The 17,034-nt window shown below is 55.2% G+C and overlaps 12 non-coding genes and 1 pseudogene across 12 annotated transcripts; all 13 read left to right on the top strand.

The window, feature by feature from the left end:
• Nucleotides 1–4,806: 4,806 nt before the first annotated feature.
• LOC144171065 (5S ribosomal RNA) lies at nucleotides 4,807–4,925 on the top strand. The gene has a single exon (XR_013322797.1). It is a non-coding gene; the product is annotated as a 5S ribosomal RNA (ribosomal RNA).
• A 537-nt stretch (nucleotides 4,926–5,462) lies between these two features.
• Nucleotides 5,463–5,581, top strand: LOC144171064 (5S ribosomal RNA). Its single transcript, XR_013322796.1, has one exon. It is a non-coding gene; the product is annotated as a 5S ribosomal RNA (ribosomal RNA).
• A 537-nt stretch (nucleotides 5,582–6,118) lies between these two features.
• Nucleotides 6,119–6,237, top strand: LOC144171063 (5S ribosomal RNA). The gene has a single exon (XR_013322795.1). It is a non-coding gene; the product is annotated as a 5S ribosomal RNA (ribosomal RNA).
• Nucleotides 6,238–10,974: 4,737 nt separating this feature from the next.
• Nucleotides 10,975–11,073, top strand: LOC144171209 (5S ribosomal RNA; annotated as a pseudogene).
• Nucleotides 11,074–11,620: 547 nt separating this feature from the next.
• On the top strand, nucleotides 11,621–11,739 carry LOC144171062 (5S ribosomal RNA). Its single transcript, XR_013322794.1, has one exon. It is a non-coding gene; the product is annotated as a 5S ribosomal RNA (ribosomal RNA).
• A 537-nt stretch (nucleotides 11,740–12,276) lies between these two features.
• Nucleotides 12,277–12,395, top strand: LOC144171061 (5S ribosomal RNA). Its single transcript, XR_013322793.1, has one exon. It is a non-coding gene; the product is annotated as a 5S ribosomal RNA (ribosomal RNA).
• A 537-nt stretch (nucleotides 12,396–12,932) lies between these two features.
• On the top strand, nucleotides 12,933–13,051 carry LOC144171060 (5S ribosomal RNA). Its single transcript, XR_013322792.1, has one exon. It is a non-coding gene; the product is annotated as a 5S ribosomal RNA (ribosomal RNA).
• Nucleotides 13,052–13,587: 536 nt separating this feature from the next.
• LOC144171059 (5S ribosomal RNA) lies at nucleotides 13,588–13,706 on the top strand. The gene has a single exon (XR_013322791.1). It is a non-coding gene; the product is annotated as a 5S ribosomal RNA (ribosomal RNA).
• Nucleotides 13,707–14,243: 537 nt separating this feature from the next.
• LOC144171058 (5S ribosomal RNA) lies at nucleotides 14,244–14,362 on the top strand. Its single transcript, XR_013322790.1, has one exon. It is a non-coding gene; the product is annotated as a 5S ribosomal RNA (ribosomal RNA).
• Nucleotides 14,363–14,899: 537 nt separating this feature from the next.
• On the top strand, nucleotides 14,900–15,018 carry LOC144171057 (5S ribosomal RNA). Its single transcript, XR_013322789.1, has one exon. It is a non-coding gene; the product is annotated as a 5S ribosomal RNA (ribosomal RNA).
• Nucleotides 15,019–15,555: 537 nt separating this feature from the next.
• On the top strand, nucleotides 15,556–15,674 carry LOC144171055 (5S ribosomal RNA). The gene has a single exon (XR_013322787.1). It is a non-coding gene; the product is annotated as a 5S ribosomal RNA (ribosomal RNA).
• A 537-nt stretch (nucleotides 15,675–16,211) lies between these two features.
• LOC144171054 (5S ribosomal RNA) lies at nucleotides 16,212–16,330 on the top strand. The gene has a single exon (XR_013322786.1). It is a non-coding gene; the product is annotated as a 5S ribosomal RNA (ribosomal RNA).
• A 537-nt stretch (nucleotides 16,331–16,867) lies between these two features.
• Nucleotides 16,868–16,986, top strand: LOC144171053 (5S ribosomal RNA). Its single transcript, XR_013322785.1, has one exon. It is a non-coding gene; the product is annotated as a 5S ribosomal RNA (ribosomal RNA).
• Nucleotides 16,987–17,034: the final 48 nt, after the last annotated feature.

Below are 17,034 nucleotides of genomic sequence, written 5' to 3'. Positions count from 1 at the left end.
GCCGTTTCACGCCGGCTACGTCGCCGCTGAAGGCCTGGGTCGCACTAGAGAGGCTTTCTTGTCGCACAGGCCACCCGTTTTCGGGAGCAACGCGGCAGTAGACCATGTACGCTGTCGTAGCCTACGCGGGGGCAGCGGAGGCTCGGTAAGCGCCACTCGCCAACACCAGCGGGCTGGGCGCACGAAATCTCCGGACAATCCGGCCGCCGAGCCACCGAACGACCAGCGAGAATTTTCTCGCCCAGCCGCGGACCCCTCGCCGCGCACGCAGTCGTTCCTAAAGCGGGATTCACACGACGGAGAAACCCTCTCACGGAGGCGGAGGGATATGTGACGTCAACACCACGTGACCGGATTTGCCGTCTTGGTGGCGCATCCACACGTGCGGAGCTGCCCGCAGTGACTAGCAGACGACAGCGCGGAGGAAGCGAGGGCGAGGTTCGCTTCCTCCGCGCGAGCCTCGCCCTGTGTGCCAAAAAACTGGTTTCATTCCCTACGGAGGGCCGCCGCCGCCGAGCGAAAACATGCGGTGGCATTTTCTTTCCCGGAGCATCCGCGGGCGATCCCCACCGAGGGGCGGAGCCTAAAACCGGTCACGTGAGCGGCTCCCGCGGGCCAAAAAGAGAGGGGTTCTCCGTCGTGTGAATCCCGCTTAACGGAGATGCTCCCCGAGATGCAACCTCGTTGTTGCAGCAAGCCAGTAGCTTCATCGAGTCCCTTTCAGGCGCTCTAAAGGTTTCCCTGGAGGCACCGAAGCTGTCAAGGCCACTGGTGAGGCTGGAAATACCAGCGTGACCGACTTCACTATATGGGACTCAGCGACAGCGATATGCTCGCTCGTGTCGTGCCAGTCGTGCTTACGAAGCGAGCAGCGCAGTGGTACCAGCTTGCCGGTCATGAACTCAAGGCGGCAATCCGTCGCTAATTTCTTCCAGTGGAATGCCATCGGAGGACGCGGCGTGAACTGGAGCTGCGCACACAAGCTCCCTAGGAATCCCTCCTAGTGTTTGTGCGGAGTATGGAGAATCGCCGAACCGACAGCCCTGAACGATGAACACGTCGAGAGGGTTATCAGGCAGGCGCAACCCACTTTTGCGGCGTACCTGCGCGGCGCTCGGTTCCGCGACCTGGAGGAGCGAGCCGCTGAGACGACGTGGATACAGGGCCACATACTCGCTTCCCTAGCGTATCGCCCTCTTCCTCCGGCAAGCGAGGCTCTTGAGCCCCGCTGCGCGTGGAAGGGAGCTTCCTCTTTTTCTCGCCACCCGCCGGACGCCGCCCACGCAGTCGGAGCGGAAGACAAAGGTCTGTTGGAAATTAGCGAACGAGCTTTGGACCCATACACTTACGGACGCCACACGGCCAATGCCAGGAAAAAGCCTGCAACAACCGCTCTGAACTCCCAGGTCCGGCGGCAGGCGGAGACACTCCAAGGGATGCCAATCGCGGGAAAACCCGTGGTGGGCTGCGCTGTTTTCGTTGCAGAAAAGAGGGCCACATGAAGCGCAACTGCTCCCAGCCGCCGGCGCAGTTGGGAAACGCAGGTGCCGGCCGAGCGGGAAAGCCCGTTCGGCCGAAGTAATTCTGGCCCCTCCCTAGGCCGCCCGGGTTACCCCGTCGGAGGGCCTGCTCCGTTCATCAGTGTCGTCATTGCGGGCCGAGAATCCCGGCTTTATTGGACACAAGAGCTAGCGCTTTGTTCGGAGACGAAATGTTGTACGTCTTGCAACAGCGTTCCGTTCGCCTCAGGGAGTGCCGAGCTGCGTTCAGCCTTGCCAGCGGTGTTGCGCGTGCCGGCGGCGCCGCAACGTTGACAGTTCGATGGTGCGGGCGGAGGAGTCGATGTCGTTTTATCCGCCTGCCAAGCCAGAGTCTCCCCGTGATTTTGGGCCGCGACTTTCTTCGGAAGTCCAGAATTACGATCGACATTACGATCCCGCTTTCTGACCCCCGATGCCAACCCCCACGCCGCCGCCTCGACATGCCCACGCCTCGGGCGAAATAAGACACTGAACAGAGACGACTGAAATTTTCGAATACCGCATGACCGCATCGCGCGCAGAGGTATTGCGGCCGTGTCAAAGCAACACCGACTAGGCAGATCAACGCCACCTAGACTGGAAACAATTTCCTCTAGGTAGCGTTGGGCAGAGCCGTCGGGACGGACGGAGAAAGAAGTGGGGGAGCGAGAGTCCCAAGCCGAAATTCGCCATAAAATCGCCATGTCGCCATTTGTGATTTTCGGTCGCCACGGGCCTCTCACAGTCGCCAATTTGGCGAAAAGTCGCCACCAGTGGCAACCCTGGAGCCAACTGGCAGAAGCCGCGTCCGCGCTAAGCATGGAGGAAAAAAAAGCTTAGGAGAGGCCCCCAGCTATCCCCGCGCATTGGCAAAAGTGTGGAGGAAGTCACGTGTTTTTGGCGGCCATTGTAAGTAGCGTTAGCAACGGCGTCCTAGCAACAGCCCGCCCGCCGTTCGCCAGTCATGGAGGAAAGGCAGCGCCTGCCTTGTCGTCCGATTGCGAAGATTGCTGCTTCGCTTTGCTGCGCTGTGGTCTTGCGGAACTCGAAAAGGATGCTGCGAGTTGCGACAGCTGTGCCGATGGGAATATGTCATTTAATTTCTACTTGCAAGTGCTCCTTGTACCGCGTCAAGCTATTGCTCCGGTCGCGATCACGACGCGCCTATTGAAGTGCAGATATCGTGAACGCGCCGTCCCGTCGTACGCGCGGACACCCGTCTGGTAGATTTTCGGGAAGTGATACACGGTGTGCAGTACGTAGGCGACTTGCAACCGAACGATTCGCAACTCAATTTTTTGGTTATCGCCGCCGCAATATATAGTTTGCTAGGCCGGCAATGCGCGGCAGTGCTTTTGCAACTGTTACAAGGTAGATTCCCAGTTGATATAATTCCATCGTCCTATTACCTTAGTAGGTGTCCGTCTGTTGACTGGAAGAGTGCTGGATCTGGAATCTGGATCTTTTTGTGGTCTCGCTCTGGATTTCGATTTTCAACGCTTCATACTGCGAGGTTAGTGTATGAACGTTTTCAACTGATATCACCTTGAATTTATTGTCACAGAGACAAGTTGAAACTTGGCGAAAAAAAGTTTATTGACGCCACCCACCCTCTCATTTTTTTTTTTACTCAATAAAATGTTTTGCCTCCTCCTCCTGCTCCTCCTCCTCCTTCGCAAAAAATTCAATCGAAGGCACGCGAACAACGGTAAAAACATTCCACAATTTTTTAGCGTGAAATCTGCATGAAGTACTGCTTACCTATATATATAGAACGGCCGTTTAATTGACTAGTCATCTCTGGGATTGCCAGTGAAACTGCAACGCAAACTTGGGCACTTTCCAGTCCGGTAGCCGCATGGCGCTCGCCCACTGTTTGCGGCGTTCTCCATCGCTTGGGCACCTATAAACGGCGGCGATTGCAAACAAAGGATGAATGCACACCAATGTACAGCAATACTTGTCAGCGGAATGATGCACTAACCGGTGGAAAGTGACGCCCAATTCCTTGGGTACCGATCGCGACTTGCAGCCTGGCACCGAGCATTGCGGCATTGTTAGAGCGAGCCGCTTCGCAAACCTGCTGCGGCCACACTGAAGACGTGTAACAGTGTAACCGCGCGTTTAGGTTCACGGTCACGCGCTGCAAAACGGCCTTCTACCTGCCTATCAGCTGATTTCCGCCGGCTCGGCGCTGGCAGATGCAGACGACAAGAGAGGCGATACAGGACGGAGGAGGCGGAGAAGGTGCACCGAGAGAGAGAGAGGCAAAAAGAGTCCGCCAATGGCATGGAGGGCCAATGGTCCGCCATTCGACTTACAGAAATGGCGTTTCCGGCTGCGCTGGGTGTGACGTCAGGGCCTCTCCTAAGCTTTTCTTTCCTCCATGGCGCTAAGCCAAGCGGAATTTTCGTGCAGCCAGTGCGGTTCAAAAACAATATTGTCCCTACATGACATACTACATTCAACATACCGACGAAAAACCTTTACGAACGACAGCCGAATATTCGGACCGCGCAAATTTCCGGAAAATCAGGCATACCGGAAAAACAAATGGGCCGGCCAAAAGCACAATACCCTTGTAGCTTGAAAAAGTCGGAATAATTAACATTTCCGAAAAATTAGATGTCCGAAAGATCAGTCGTCAACGGCAATCTTAATCCCGATTGGAAAAGCGCCGGATTGACACGCCAGAGTTGCGTCCTGGGACCCAACGCCATGGTAGCATTTCGGCAGGAGTACCCGCAAATTTTACCCCATGCTTTCTCCCAGTCTAAAATGCGTACTACACCTCGATGGGTACGCCAGCCGAATAGCTACAGCGAACTTTCGTTTGCCCCCTGGCGGTGGCGGGGGCGCGGAAGGACCACTAGATGATGCTTCGCCGCAGCGCAGCGGGCGAGTTAGCCGATTTTCCACCCTTCGTTGGGCGCGGCGGATTACCTGTGACTGACTCGTCTTTCTATCTGCCCCTCGAAGGTCGTGAAAGCAGGCATTTCGCACTTCCGGAGCACCTGCGGCTAATGTGCGACAAACGGAAGCATTCCCCAACGTCTAGCCAGCGTGACCACAACGACTCAAGGCCACATTCGTTTCCAAAAGTGTTCCCCAAGTGCGCGCAGCAATGTTCGGCGACTTGAGGGCTTCGTGCGACGTCGCGGGATCCCTAGGATATGGAGTGATGTGTTGCGGCGGCCGTGTGTCCTGCCGAACAACAGGTGAAATGGTAGAGATGCTGGTTGTTGGTGTAATGTGTTATAAAAAGGCACGTAAGGCTTCGATTCTCGCCATCGGCCATACCATGCTGAATACGCCGGTTCTCGTCCGATCACCGAAGCTAAGCAGCATTGGGCTCGGTCAGTACTTGGGAGGGAGACCACCTGGGAACACCGAGTGCCGATGGCATCCTCTTTTGCTTTTTAAAACTTTCCGTATTAATTTGCGTTCAAAGAGTTGTTTCTATTTTTTTTTTCCCCCACCAAGTTTCGTTTGCCCCCTGGCGGTGGCGGGGGCGCGGAAGGACCACTAGATGATGCTTCGCCGCAGCGCAGCGGGCGAGTTAGCCGATTTTCCACCCTTCGTTGGGCGCGGCGGATTACCTGTGACTGACTCGTCTTTCTATCTGCCCCTCGAAGGTCGTGAAAGCAGGCATTTCGCACTTCCGGAGCACCTGCGGCTAATGTGCGACAAACGGAAGCATTCCCCAACGTCTAGCCAGCGTGACCACAACGACTCAAGGCCACATTCGTTTCCAAAAGTGTTCCCCAAGTGCGCGCAGCAATGTTCGGCGACTTGAGGGCTTCGTGCGACGTCGCGGGATCCCTAGGATATGGAGTGATGTGTTGCGGCGGCCGTGTGTCCTGCCGAACAACAGGTGAAATGGTAGAGATGCTGGTTGTTGGTGTAATGTGTTATAAAAAGGCACGTAAGGCTTCGATTCTCGCCATCGGCCATACCATGCTGAATACGCCGGTTCTCGTCCGATCACCGAAGCTAAGCAGCATTGGGCTCGGTCAGTACTTGGGAGGGAGACCACCTGGGAACACCGAGTGCCGATGGCATCCTCTTTTGCTTTTTAAAACTTTCCGTATTAATTTGCGTTCAAAGAGTTGTTTCTATTTTTTTTTTCCCCCACCAAGTTTCGTTTGCCCCCTGGCGGTGGCGGGGGCGCGGAAGGACCACTAGATGATGCTTCGCCGCAGCGCAGCGGGCGAGTTAGCCGATTTTCCACCCTTCGTTGGGCGCGGCGGATTACCTGTGACTGACTCGTCTTTCTATCTGCCCCTCGAAGGTCGTGAAAGCAGGCATTTCGCACTTCCGGAGCACCTGCGGCTAATGTGCGACAAACGGAAGCATTCCCCAACGTCTAGCCAGCGTGACCACAACGACTCAAGGCCACATTCGTTTCCAAAAGTGTTCCCCAAGTGCGCGCAGCAATGTTCGGCGACTTGAGGGCTTCGTGCGACGTCGCGGGATCCCTAGGATATGGAGTGATGTGTTGCGGCGGCCGTGTGTCCTGCCGAACAACAGGTGAAATGGTAGAGATGCTGGTTGTTGGTGTAATGTGTTATAAAAAGGCACGTAAGGCTTCGATTCTCGCCATCGGCCATACCATGCTGAATACGCCGGTTCTCGTCCGATCACCGAAGCTAAGCAGCATTGGGCTCGGTCAGTACTTGGGAGGGAGACCACCTGGGAACACCGAGTGCCGATGGCATCCTCTTTTGCTTTTTAAAACTTTCCGTATTAATTTGCGTTCAAAGAGTTGTTTCTATTTTTTTTTCCCCCACCAAGTTTCGTTTGCCCCCTGGCGGTGGCGGGGGCGCGGAAGGACCACTAGATGATGCTTCGCCGCAGCGCAGCGGGCGAGTTAGCCGATTTTCCACCCTTCGTTGGGCGCGGCGGATTACCTGTGACTGACTCGTCTTTCTATCTGCCCCTCGAAGGTCGTGAAAGCAGGCATTTCGCACTTCCGGAGCACCTGCGGCTAATGTGCGACAAACGGAAGCATTCCCCAACGTCTAGCCAGCGTGACCACAACGACTCAAGGCCACATTCGTTTCCAAAAGTGTTCCCCAAGTGCGCGCAGCAATGTTCGGCGACTTGAGGGCTTCGTGCGACGTCGCGGGATCCCTAGGATATGGAGTGATGTGTTGCGGCGGCCGTGTGTCCTGCCGAACAACAGGTGAAATGGTAGAGATGCTGGTTGTTGGTGTAATGTGTTATAAAAAGGCACGTAAGGCTTCGATTCTCGCCATCGGCCATAGCGGCGCGCCCCGTGAACTCAAGGAAACGGTCTCGGAGCGGGGTGGCGAAGCTTCCCTGACCAACGCCAAGCCCGCGGCGGACGACGAGCAGCGGAGTGAGGAGGCGAAACCCGCCGACGTTGAGGGAGAGGAGGCGGCCCTCCTGAGCGACCAGCCAGGAGGGACCAGCTGTGACGACGCGGACGACGAGCTCCCGACGAAGGCCGCCGCAGCATCGCGCAAACCCGATAACATCACGGGAGTTGAGACTCGGCGGAAGGCACGCGGGAAACACGGCGGTGCAGTCACCAACAAACCGAGCCATGGAGATACCGGGTCAACGACCGCTGGGGGAAGCTCGACTAACGGACGGACTTGACGCCCTGACCGGTAAGCGCTTTTCACACCATGGCATCACACCAGAACGCAGTCACGCTTGCCACTTTAAATGTGGTAAGTCTAACCTCACAGAAAAGGAAACATTGGCTAGTTGACCTCCTGAATGAAAAAAAAATAGATGTGGCCTTTTTACAGGAAACCAAAATTGCCTCTCGAGAGGACGCTCAAAATTTTGTACGATTTTTCGGCCACCAGTTCTGGTGTTTTTACACCCTCACACCCACCCGAGCGGGTGGTACCGCAATTCTAATCCGGAAACACGAATTCTTAACAGTAATCGACTGCGAGCTGGCGAAGGACGGACGCTTTTGTTCCGTCGACGTCCTGGTGGGAGGGGAGCTTACACGCTTTGTGTGCGTCTATGCGCCTAATGATACGCAGGCGCGGACCGACTTCTTCTCTTCTATTCGGGACATCCTAGTGGTCCCGGGCCGTGTTGTCCTAGCGGGCGACTTTAACTGCGTTGTAAACGCCAGCGACAGAGCAGGTGCTAAGGGTGTAGTGGACGCGTCAGCGCGGATTTTGAAAGCGGTCCTTCGAGAGGGCGACCTGGCTGACGTGGCCCTTCAGCGTGGGTGGTCAACCACCCGCTTCACTAGATGGCGAGGCACGTCACAGGCCCGCCTCGACCGGATTTACTTGACGGGGGACGCGTTGCCATTAGTGATCGATTACGCCGTCACTCCTGTCGCGTTCTCGGACCACGGCTTGGTGACATGTACCATCCGAGCTGAGCGTGAAATCAGAAAAAAAGCCGGCAGCCGTTGGCTGATGAACTCCACGGTCCTCGAACACGCGTCCTTCGTCGATCGCGTAAGAGGTGAAATTGAAGCAATGAGCACTGCGCCCATTGATGGAGCTGCGTGGGAGCGCTTCAAACAGCATGTCAAAGATGCAGCAATCACAATCGGGCGACAAGAGGCGAGAGACAGAAGGGCGAAAGTAAATCGACTGGTGGAGTGCCTGCGCTCCCTCGTGGAGGCGGACGAGGAGAGGCCGGGGGAATTCTCTGAAGACATCCGTAACGTGAAAAACGACATCCGCGCTGAGCTCGAAAAACGGTATTGGGGGGCTCTTGTGCGGAGCAGGGAGCAACGAGTGGAGTCCGAGGCACAGCCATCGAAGCTTTTCGGCGCCTTCGAACGAGCAAAGACCGCCACTAAAAGGATTCCCGAGGTGAACCATGCCGGTGGTCTTGCTAGTGGGAGCGAGGAGGTGGAGACGGCCTTCAGTGAATACTACGCAAGGCTGTTTTCCCCGCACGCTCATCTTGAGGCTCCTCCACCGGAAGTCACAGGCGCGCTGCCAACGGTTGCAGAGGACGTAAAGGCCACAATAAACGAACCCATATCGGTAGAAGAGGTCAAGCGCGCGATCAAGAAACTCTCAAAGAATAAGTCACCGGGGCCTGACGGCATAATCTCGGAATTCTATCAGGTGTTTCGTGAAGAGATCAGCCCGGTATTGGCGGCGGTCTTTGAAAACATCAAAAGCACAAAACTGCTACCACCCTCCATGCGGAGCAGTAACTTAGTACTCATTCCCAAAAAAACCTCCCATAACACAACACCCAACGTGGAAGACTTCAGGCCTATCAGTCTTCTTTCCACCGACTATAAAATCCTAGCCCGCATCCTGGCCCAACGCCTCGAGACAGCCCTCAGTAGTGTTGTGGGTCCTCACCAGACGTGCGGGTTTAAGGGACGCTCCATCAACACCAACCTGCACCGCATGCGGACCATCTGTGAGGTGGCGGAATCAGGCATTCACCCCTTAGCTGTCCTACAACTCGACCTTAAAAAGGCCTTCGACCAGGTTGACCACGCCTTCCTGTTCACGCTCCTCGGTCAATGTGGGGTAGGGGATACAATGGTCGAGTGGATAAAAATTTGCTACACCGCCATCACCACCAGCATCATCATAAACGGGGAGGTGGGGGCGCCCATCGACATCGGAAGGTCAGTCAGGCAGGGCTGCCCTATGTCCCCGATCCTTTTCGCATTGTATATTGAACCACTTTGCAGGATGGCAATAGCGTCCAAGTCAACCAAAGGTTTGGTTCTCGGCGACGAAGAGCTCAAGGTGTTGGCCTATGCGGACGATGTTGCGTTTGTGTGCTCCTCGAGAGAGCAGGCAGGGGAGGTCGTCGCACTGGCTGAGGCATTTTGTCGATTCTCGGGGGCCCAACTCAATCTTTTGAAATCAGAGGGCGCATGGCTAGGGGAATGGCCCACCAAACCACAACAACTCTACGGAGTTCGATGGAGGGAGGGCATCACCCGCTACCTCGGGGTAAACCTAGAAAACCGCACAGCCACCGCCCCCAGGTGGCAGACGAAACTGGCAGCTGCTGGAAGGAACTTGGAACCCTGGAGAGCGCGACATATTGCCCTTTTCTCTAGGGCACATGTCTGCAACGCCGTGGTATACCCAGCCATCTTGTACGCGGCCCGAGTCTCGACCATTGACGCAGGCTCAGTGGCCAAGTTACATCGGTTGTTCGCTGTTTTCGTCTGGCGATCCACGTATGAGCCCATGCGCCGCACCAACGTTTTCTGGAGCGCTGAAGCCGGGGGGCTAGGGCTCGTTAATTTAGAGCTTAAACTAACCGTGCAACGATTTTTGTACTTCCGAGATCACCGAGATGGCTTCCTCCAGGCGGCAGTGCAAAATGTAGGCGCGTTGCACCTCGCCCCTTGGCTCGCAACAACAGCGGCGCTCCTAGGTGGTGCCCGTGCAACAGGTTTTTACAGAGAAGTGGCGGGGGCGGTGGCCCTCTTACAGGAGCGCTTCTCGTGGGAATACCTCTGCTCAGTGAAACCAAGGAAGCTGTATTGGGACCTCGTAGAGCAGACCCTCCCACCGCCCATGTACCGCCTGCCACCCCTTGGTCGGCCGAAAAGTGACGTCCTGCGGCGAGTACGGAAGCTCCCTATCCCGACTGGCTCGAAGGACTTTTTCTTCCGCTTTCACACGTGTATACTGCCTACAAAGGCAAGACAGGAGGAACGCGGTTTTTTTTTGCCAGGAGGGGCCAACTGTCTGCTGTGCGGAGGGAGGGAAACTGCCGAGCACGTATTCATGGACTGTAACACGGCGTTCTACTTCTGGGATGAGCTGCAGTGCTCCTTCAACACGCGCTGGAGAATCACTTGGACAAATCTGAAGTTCCTAGACGCGGCCTCGGAACGCCCGCTCCTTCGCGACTGTGTCCACGTAATAGGGCTCCACTCGCTATGGAGGGCGAGAGTCGACGCCGTCGAATGTACTGAGCGCCCCCGACCGGCGTGGCGACACTTCGTCCAAAAGGCACAATGGGCAATTGCCGCCCTCGACGGGGATGAGGCAGACTCCGAGCTACGCGACGCACTGGAACGGGGAACGCGAGCACTCATGGATTTCAAGTCACAACAGCAGAGGAGATGGGACGCAATTTGAGGGCTAGCCCCGGGTAACGCTGGTGTCCAGTTATACCAAGAAATGGCTTTACCCAAGACCTCTGATTTCTCCCTTCCCTCTATCCCGTTCACTTCAAACTTTGTGCAATGACACAGTAGCCCTGTTGGCAACCTCTCTTGCTTAAGTTTCACAAACGCTCTGTGACTTCGCGGACAATACTCCCCGATTGGCTTACAGTTACTTGGCAAAGCATCCTGACCCTCTCCTCGCATGATAGCCGATCGCCTCATTTTTATGTTTAAGTGGAGCCATGTTCTGATGCGCTCGGAAACCACTGTAATCACTGCATACTGTTCTGTATATATTTGTAAATAAAGTTATTGTTACCACGGAAAAAAAAAAAAAAAAAAAAACCATGCTGAATACGCCGGTTCTCGTCCGATCACCGAAGCTAAGCAGCATTGGGCTCGGTCAGTACTTGGGAGGGAGACCACCTGGGAACACCGAGTGCCGATGGCATCCTCTTTTGCTTTTTAAAACTTTCCGTATTAATTTGCGTTCAAAGAGTTGTTTCTATTTTTTTTTTCCCCCACCAAGTTTCGTTTGCCCCCTGGCGGTGGCGGGGGCGCGGAAGGACCACTAGATGATGCTTCGCCGCAGCGCAGCGGGCGAGTTAGCCGATTTTCCACCCTTCGTTGGGCGCGGCGGATTACCTGTGACTGACTCGTCTTTCTATCTGCCCCTCGAAGGTCGTGAAAGCAGGCATTTCGCACTTCCGGAGCACCTGCGGCTAATGTGCGACAAACGGAAGCATTCCCCAACGTCTAGCCAGCGTGACCACAACGACTCAAGGCCACATTCGTTTCCAAAAGTGTTCCCCAAGTGCGCGCAGCAATGTTCGGCGACTTGAGGGCTTCGTGCGACGTCGCGGGATCCCTAGGATATGGAGTGATGTGTTGCGGCGGCCGTGTGTCCTGCCGAACAACAGGTGAAATGGTAGAGATGCTGGTTGTTGGTGTAATGTGTTATAAAAAGGCACGTAAGGCTTCGATTCTCGCCATCGGCCATACCATGCTGAATACGCCGGTTCTCGTCCGATCACCGAAGCTAAGCAGCATTGGGCTCGGTCAGTACTTGGGAGGGAGACCACCTGGGAACACCGAGTGCCGATGGCATCCTCTTTTGCTTTTTAAAACTTTCCGTATTAATTTGCGTTCAAAGAGTTGTTTCTATTTTTTTTTTCCCCCACCAAGTTTCGTTTGCCCCCTGGCGGTGGCGGGGGCGCGGAAGGACCACTAGATGATGCTTCGCCGCAGCGCAGCGGGCGAGTTAGCCGATTTTCCACCCTTCGTTGGGCGCGGCGGATTACCTGTGACTGACTCGTCTTTCTATCTGCCCCTCGAAGGTCGTGAAAGCAGGCATTTCGCACTTCCGGAGCACCTGCGGCTAATGTGCGACAAACGGAAGCATTCCCCAACGTCTAGCCAGCGTGACCACAACGACTCAAGGCCACATTCGTTTCCAAAAGTGTTCCCCAAGTGCGCGCAGCAATGTTCGGCGACTTGAGGGCTTCGTGCGACGTCGCGGGATCCCTAGGATATGGAGTGATGTGTTGCGGCGGCCGTGTGTCCTGCCGAACAACAGGTGAAATGGTAGAGATGCTGGTTGTTGGTGTAATGTGTTATAAAAAGGCACGTAAGGCTTCGATTCTCGCCATCGGCCATACCATGCTGAATACGCCGGTTCTCGTCCGATCACCGAAGCTAAGCAGCATTGGGCTCGGTCAGTACTTGGGAGGGAGACCACCTGGGAACACCGAGTGCCGATGGCATCCTCTTTTGCTTTTTAAAACTTTCCGTATTAATTTGCGTTCAAAGAGTTGTTTCTATTTTTTTTTTCCCCCACCAAGTTTCGTTTGCCCCCTGGCGGTGGCGGGGGCGCGGAAGGACCACTAGATGATGCTTCGCCGCAGCGCAGCGGGCGAGTTAGCCGATTTTCCACCCTTCGTTGGGCGCGGCGGATTACCTGTGACTGACTCGTCTTTCTATCTGCCCCTCGAAGGTCGTGAAAGCAGGCATTTCGCACTTCCGGAGCACCTGCGGCTAATGTGCGACAAACGGAAGCATTCCCCAACGTCTAGCCAGCGTGACCACAACGACTCAAGGCCACATTCGTTTCCAAAAGTGTTCCCCAAGTGCGCGCAGCAATGTTCGGCGACTTGAGGGCTTCGTGCGACGTCGCGGGATCCCTAGGATATGGAGTGATGTGTTGCGGCGGCCGTGTGTCCTGCCGAACAACAGGTGAAATGGTAGAGATGCTGGTTGTTGGTGTAATGTGTTATAAAAAGGCACGTAAGGCTTCGATTCTCGCCATCGGCCATACCATGCTGAATACGCCGGTTCTCGTCCGATCACCGAAGCTAAGCAGCATTGGGCTCGGTCAGTACTTGGGAGGGAGACCACCTGGGAACACCGAGTGCCGATGGCATCCTCTTTTGCTTTTTAAAACTTTCCGTATTAATTTGCGTTCAAAGAGTTGTTTCTATTTTTTTTTCCCCCACCAAGTTTCGTTTGCCCCCTGGCGGTGGCGGGGGCGCGGAAGGACCACTAGATGATGCTTCGCCGCAGCGCAGCGGGCGAGTTAGCCGATTTTCCACCCTTCGTTGGGCGCGGCGGATTACCTGTGACTGACTCGTCTTTCTATCTGCCCCTCGAAGGTCGTGAAAGCAGGCATTTCGCACTTCCGGAGCACCTGCGGCTAATGTGCGACAAACGGAAGCATTCCCCAACGTCTAGCCAGCGTGACCACAACGACTCAAGGCCACATTCGTTTCCAAAAGTGTTCCCCAAGTGCGCGCAGCAATGTTCGGCGACTTGAGGGCTTCGTGCGACGTCGCGGGATCCCTAGGATATGGAGTGATGTGTTGCGGCGGCCGTGTGTCCTGCCGAACAACAGGTGAAATGGTAGAGATGCTGGTTGTTGGTGTAATGTGTTATAAAAAGGCACGTAAGGCTTCGATTCTCGCCATCGGCCATACCATGCTGAATACGCCGGTTCTCGTCCGATCACCGAAGCTAAGCAGCATTGGGCTCGGTCAGTACTTGGGAGGGAGACCACCTGGGAACACCGAGTGCCGATGGCATCCTCTTTTGCTTTTTAAAACTTTCCGTATTAATTTGCGTTCAAAGAGTTGTTTCTATTTTTTTTTTCCCCCACCAAGTTTCGTTTGCCCCCTGGCGGTGGCGGGGGCGCGGAAGGACCACTAGATGATGCTTCGCCGCAGCGCAGCGGGCGAGTTAGCCGATTTTCCACCCTTCGTTGGGCGCGGCGGATTACCTGTGACTGACTCGTCTTTCTATCTGCCCCTCGAAGGTCGTGAAAGCAGGCATTTCGCACTTCCGGAGCACCTGCGGCTAATGTGCGACAAACGGAAGCATTCCCCAACGTCTAGCCAGCGTGACCACAACGACTCAAGGCCACATTCGTTTCCAAAAGTGTTCCCCAAGTGCGCGCAGCAATGTTCGGCGACTTGAGGGCTTCGTGCGACGTCGCGGGATCCCTAGGATATGGAGTGATGTGTTGCGGCGGCCGTGTGTCCTGCCGAACAACAGGTGAAATGGTAGAGATGCTGGTTGTTGGTGTAATGTGTTATAAAAAGGCACGTAAGGCTTCGATTCTCGCCATCGGCCATACCATGCTGAATACGCCGGTTCTCGTCCGATCACCGAAGCTAAGCAGCATTGGGCTCGGTCAGTACTTGGGAGGGAGACCACCTGGGAACACCGAGTGCCGATGGCATCCTCTTTTGCTTTTTAAAACTTTCCGTATTAATTTGCGTTCAAAGAGTTGTTTCTATTTTTTTTTTCCCCCACCAAGTTTCGTTTGCCCCCTGGCGGTGGCGGGGGCGCGGAAGGACCACTAGATGATGCTTCGCCGCAGCGCAGCGGGCGAGTTAGCCGATTTTCCACCCTTCGTTGGGCGCGGCGGATTACCTGTGACTGACTCGTCTTTCTATCTGCCCCTCGAAGGTCGTGAAAGCAGGCATTTCGCACTTCCGGAGCACCTGCGGCTAATGTGCGACAAACGGAAGCATTCCCCAACGTCTAGCCAGCGTGACCACAACGACTCAAGGCCACATTCGTTTCCAAAAGTGTTCCCCAAGTGCGCGCAGCAATGTTCGGCGACTTGAGGGCTTCGTGCGACGTCGCGGGATCCCTAGGATATGGAGTGATGTGTTGCGGCGGCCGTGTGTCCTGCCGAACAACAGGTGAAATGGTAGAGATGCTGGTTGTTGGTGTAATGTGTTATAAAAAGGCACGTAAGGCTTCGATTCTCGCCATCGGCCATACCATGCTGAATACGCCGGTTCTCGTCCGATCACCGAAGCTAAGCAGCATTGGGCTCGGTCAGTACTTGGGAGGGAGACCACCTGGGAACACCGAGTGCCGATGGCATCCTCTTTTGCTTTTTAAAACTTTCCGTATTAATTTGCGTTCAAAGAGTTGTTTCTATTTTTTTTTTCCCCCACCAAGTTTCGTTTGCCCCCTGGCGGTGGCGGGGGCGCGGAAGGACCACTAGATGATGCTTCGCCGCAGCGCAGCGGGCGAGTTAGCCGATTTTCCACCCTTCGTTGGGCGCGGCGGATTACCTGTGACTGACTCGTCTTTCTATCTGCCCCTCGAAGGTCGTGAAAGCAGGCATTTCGCACTTCCGGAGCACCTGCGGCTAATGTGCGACAAACGGAAGCATTCCCCAACGTCTAGCCAGCGTGACCACAACGACTCAAGGCCACATTCGTTTCCAAAAGTGTTCCCCAAGTGCGCGCAGCAATGTTCGGCGACTTGAGGGCTTCGTGCGACGTCGCGGGATCCCTAGGATATGGAGTGATGTGTTGCGGCGGCCGTGTGTCCTGCCGAACAACAGGTGAAATGGTAGAGATGCTGGTTGTTGGTGTAATGTGTTATAAAAAGGCACGTAAGGCTTCGATTCTCGCCATCGGCCATACCATGCTGAATACGCCGGTTCTCGTCCGATCACCGAAGCTAAGCAGCATTGGGCTCGGTCAGTACTTGGGAGGGAGACCACCTGGGAACACCGAGTGCCGATGGCATCCTCTTTTGCTTTTTAAAACTTTCCGTATTAATTTGCGTTCAAAGAGTTGTTTCTATTTTTTTTTTCCCCCACCAAGTTTCGTTTGCCCCCTGGCGGTGGCGGGGGCGCGGAAGGACCACTAGATGATGCTTCGCCGCAGCGCAGCGGGCGAGTTAGCCGATTTTCCACCCTTCGTTGGGCGCGGCGGATTACCTGTGACTGACTCGTCTTTCTATCTGCCCCTCGAAGGTCGTGAAAGCAGGCATTTCGCACTTCCGGAGCACCTGCGGCTAATGTGCGACAAACGGAAGCATTCCCCAACGTCTAGCCAGCGTGACCACAACGACTCAAGGCCACATTCGTTTCCAAAAGTGTTCCCCAAGTGCGCGCAGCAATGTTCGGCGACTTGAGGGCTTCGTGCGACGTCGCGGGATCCCTAGGATATGGAGTGATGTGTTGCGGCGGCCGTGTGTCCTGCCGAACAACAGGTGAAATGGTAGAGATGCTGGTTGTTGGTGTAATGTGTTATAAAAAGGCACGTAAGGCTTCGATTCTCGCCATCGGCCATACCATGCTGAATACGCCGGTTCTCGTCCGATCACCGAAGCTAAGCAGCATTGGGCTCGGTCAGTACTTGGGAGGGAGACCACCTGGGAACACCGAGTGCCGATGGCATCCTCTTTTGCTTTTTAAAACTTTCCGTATTAATTTGCGTTCAAAGAGTTGTTTCTATTTTTTTTTTCCCCCACCAAGTTTCGTTTGCCCCCTGGCGGTGGCGGGGGCGCGGAAGGACCACTAGATGATGCTTCGCCGCAGCGCAGCGGGCGAGTTAGCCGATTTTCCACCCTTCGTTGGGCGCGGCGGATTACCTGTGACTGACTCGTCTTTCTATCTGCCCCTCGAAGGTCGTGAAAGCAGGCATTTCGCACTTCCGGAGCACCTGCGGCTAATGTGCGACAAACGGAAGCATTCCCCAACGTCTAGCCAGCGTGACCACAACGACTCAAGGCCACATTCGTTTCCAAAAGTGTTCCCCAAGTGCGCGCAGCAATGTTCGGCGACTTGAGGGCTTCGTGCGACGTCGCGGGATCCCTAGGATATGGAGTGATGTGTTGCGGCGGCCGTGTGTCCTGCCGAACAACAGGTGAAATGGTAGAGATGCTGGTTGTTGGTGTAATGTGTTATAAAAAGGCACGTAAGGCTTCGATTCTCGCCATCGGCCATACCATGCTGAATACGCCGGTTCTCGTCCGATCACCGAAGCTAAGCAGCATTGGGCTCGGTCAGTACTTGGGAGGGAGACCACCTGGGAACACCGAGTGCCGATGGCATCCTCTTTTGCTTTTTAAAACTTTCCGTATTAATTTGCGTTCAAAGAG

The sequence above is a fragment of the Haemaphysalis longicornis genome, unplaced genomic scaffold (assembly GCF_048455015.1).
Source record: "Haemaphysalis longicornis isolate Haplotype H1 unplaced genomic scaffold, Haemaphysalis longicornis Haplotype H1 scaffold_2, whole genome shotgun sequence".
Taxonomy (NCBI): domain Eukaryota; kingdom Metazoa; phylum Arthropoda; class Arachnida; order Ixodida; family Ixodidae; genus Haemaphysalis; species Haemaphysalis longicornis.
Note: the sequence above shows the minus strand (reverse complement) of the source record. Positions and strands in the feature narration are given on the sequence as shown.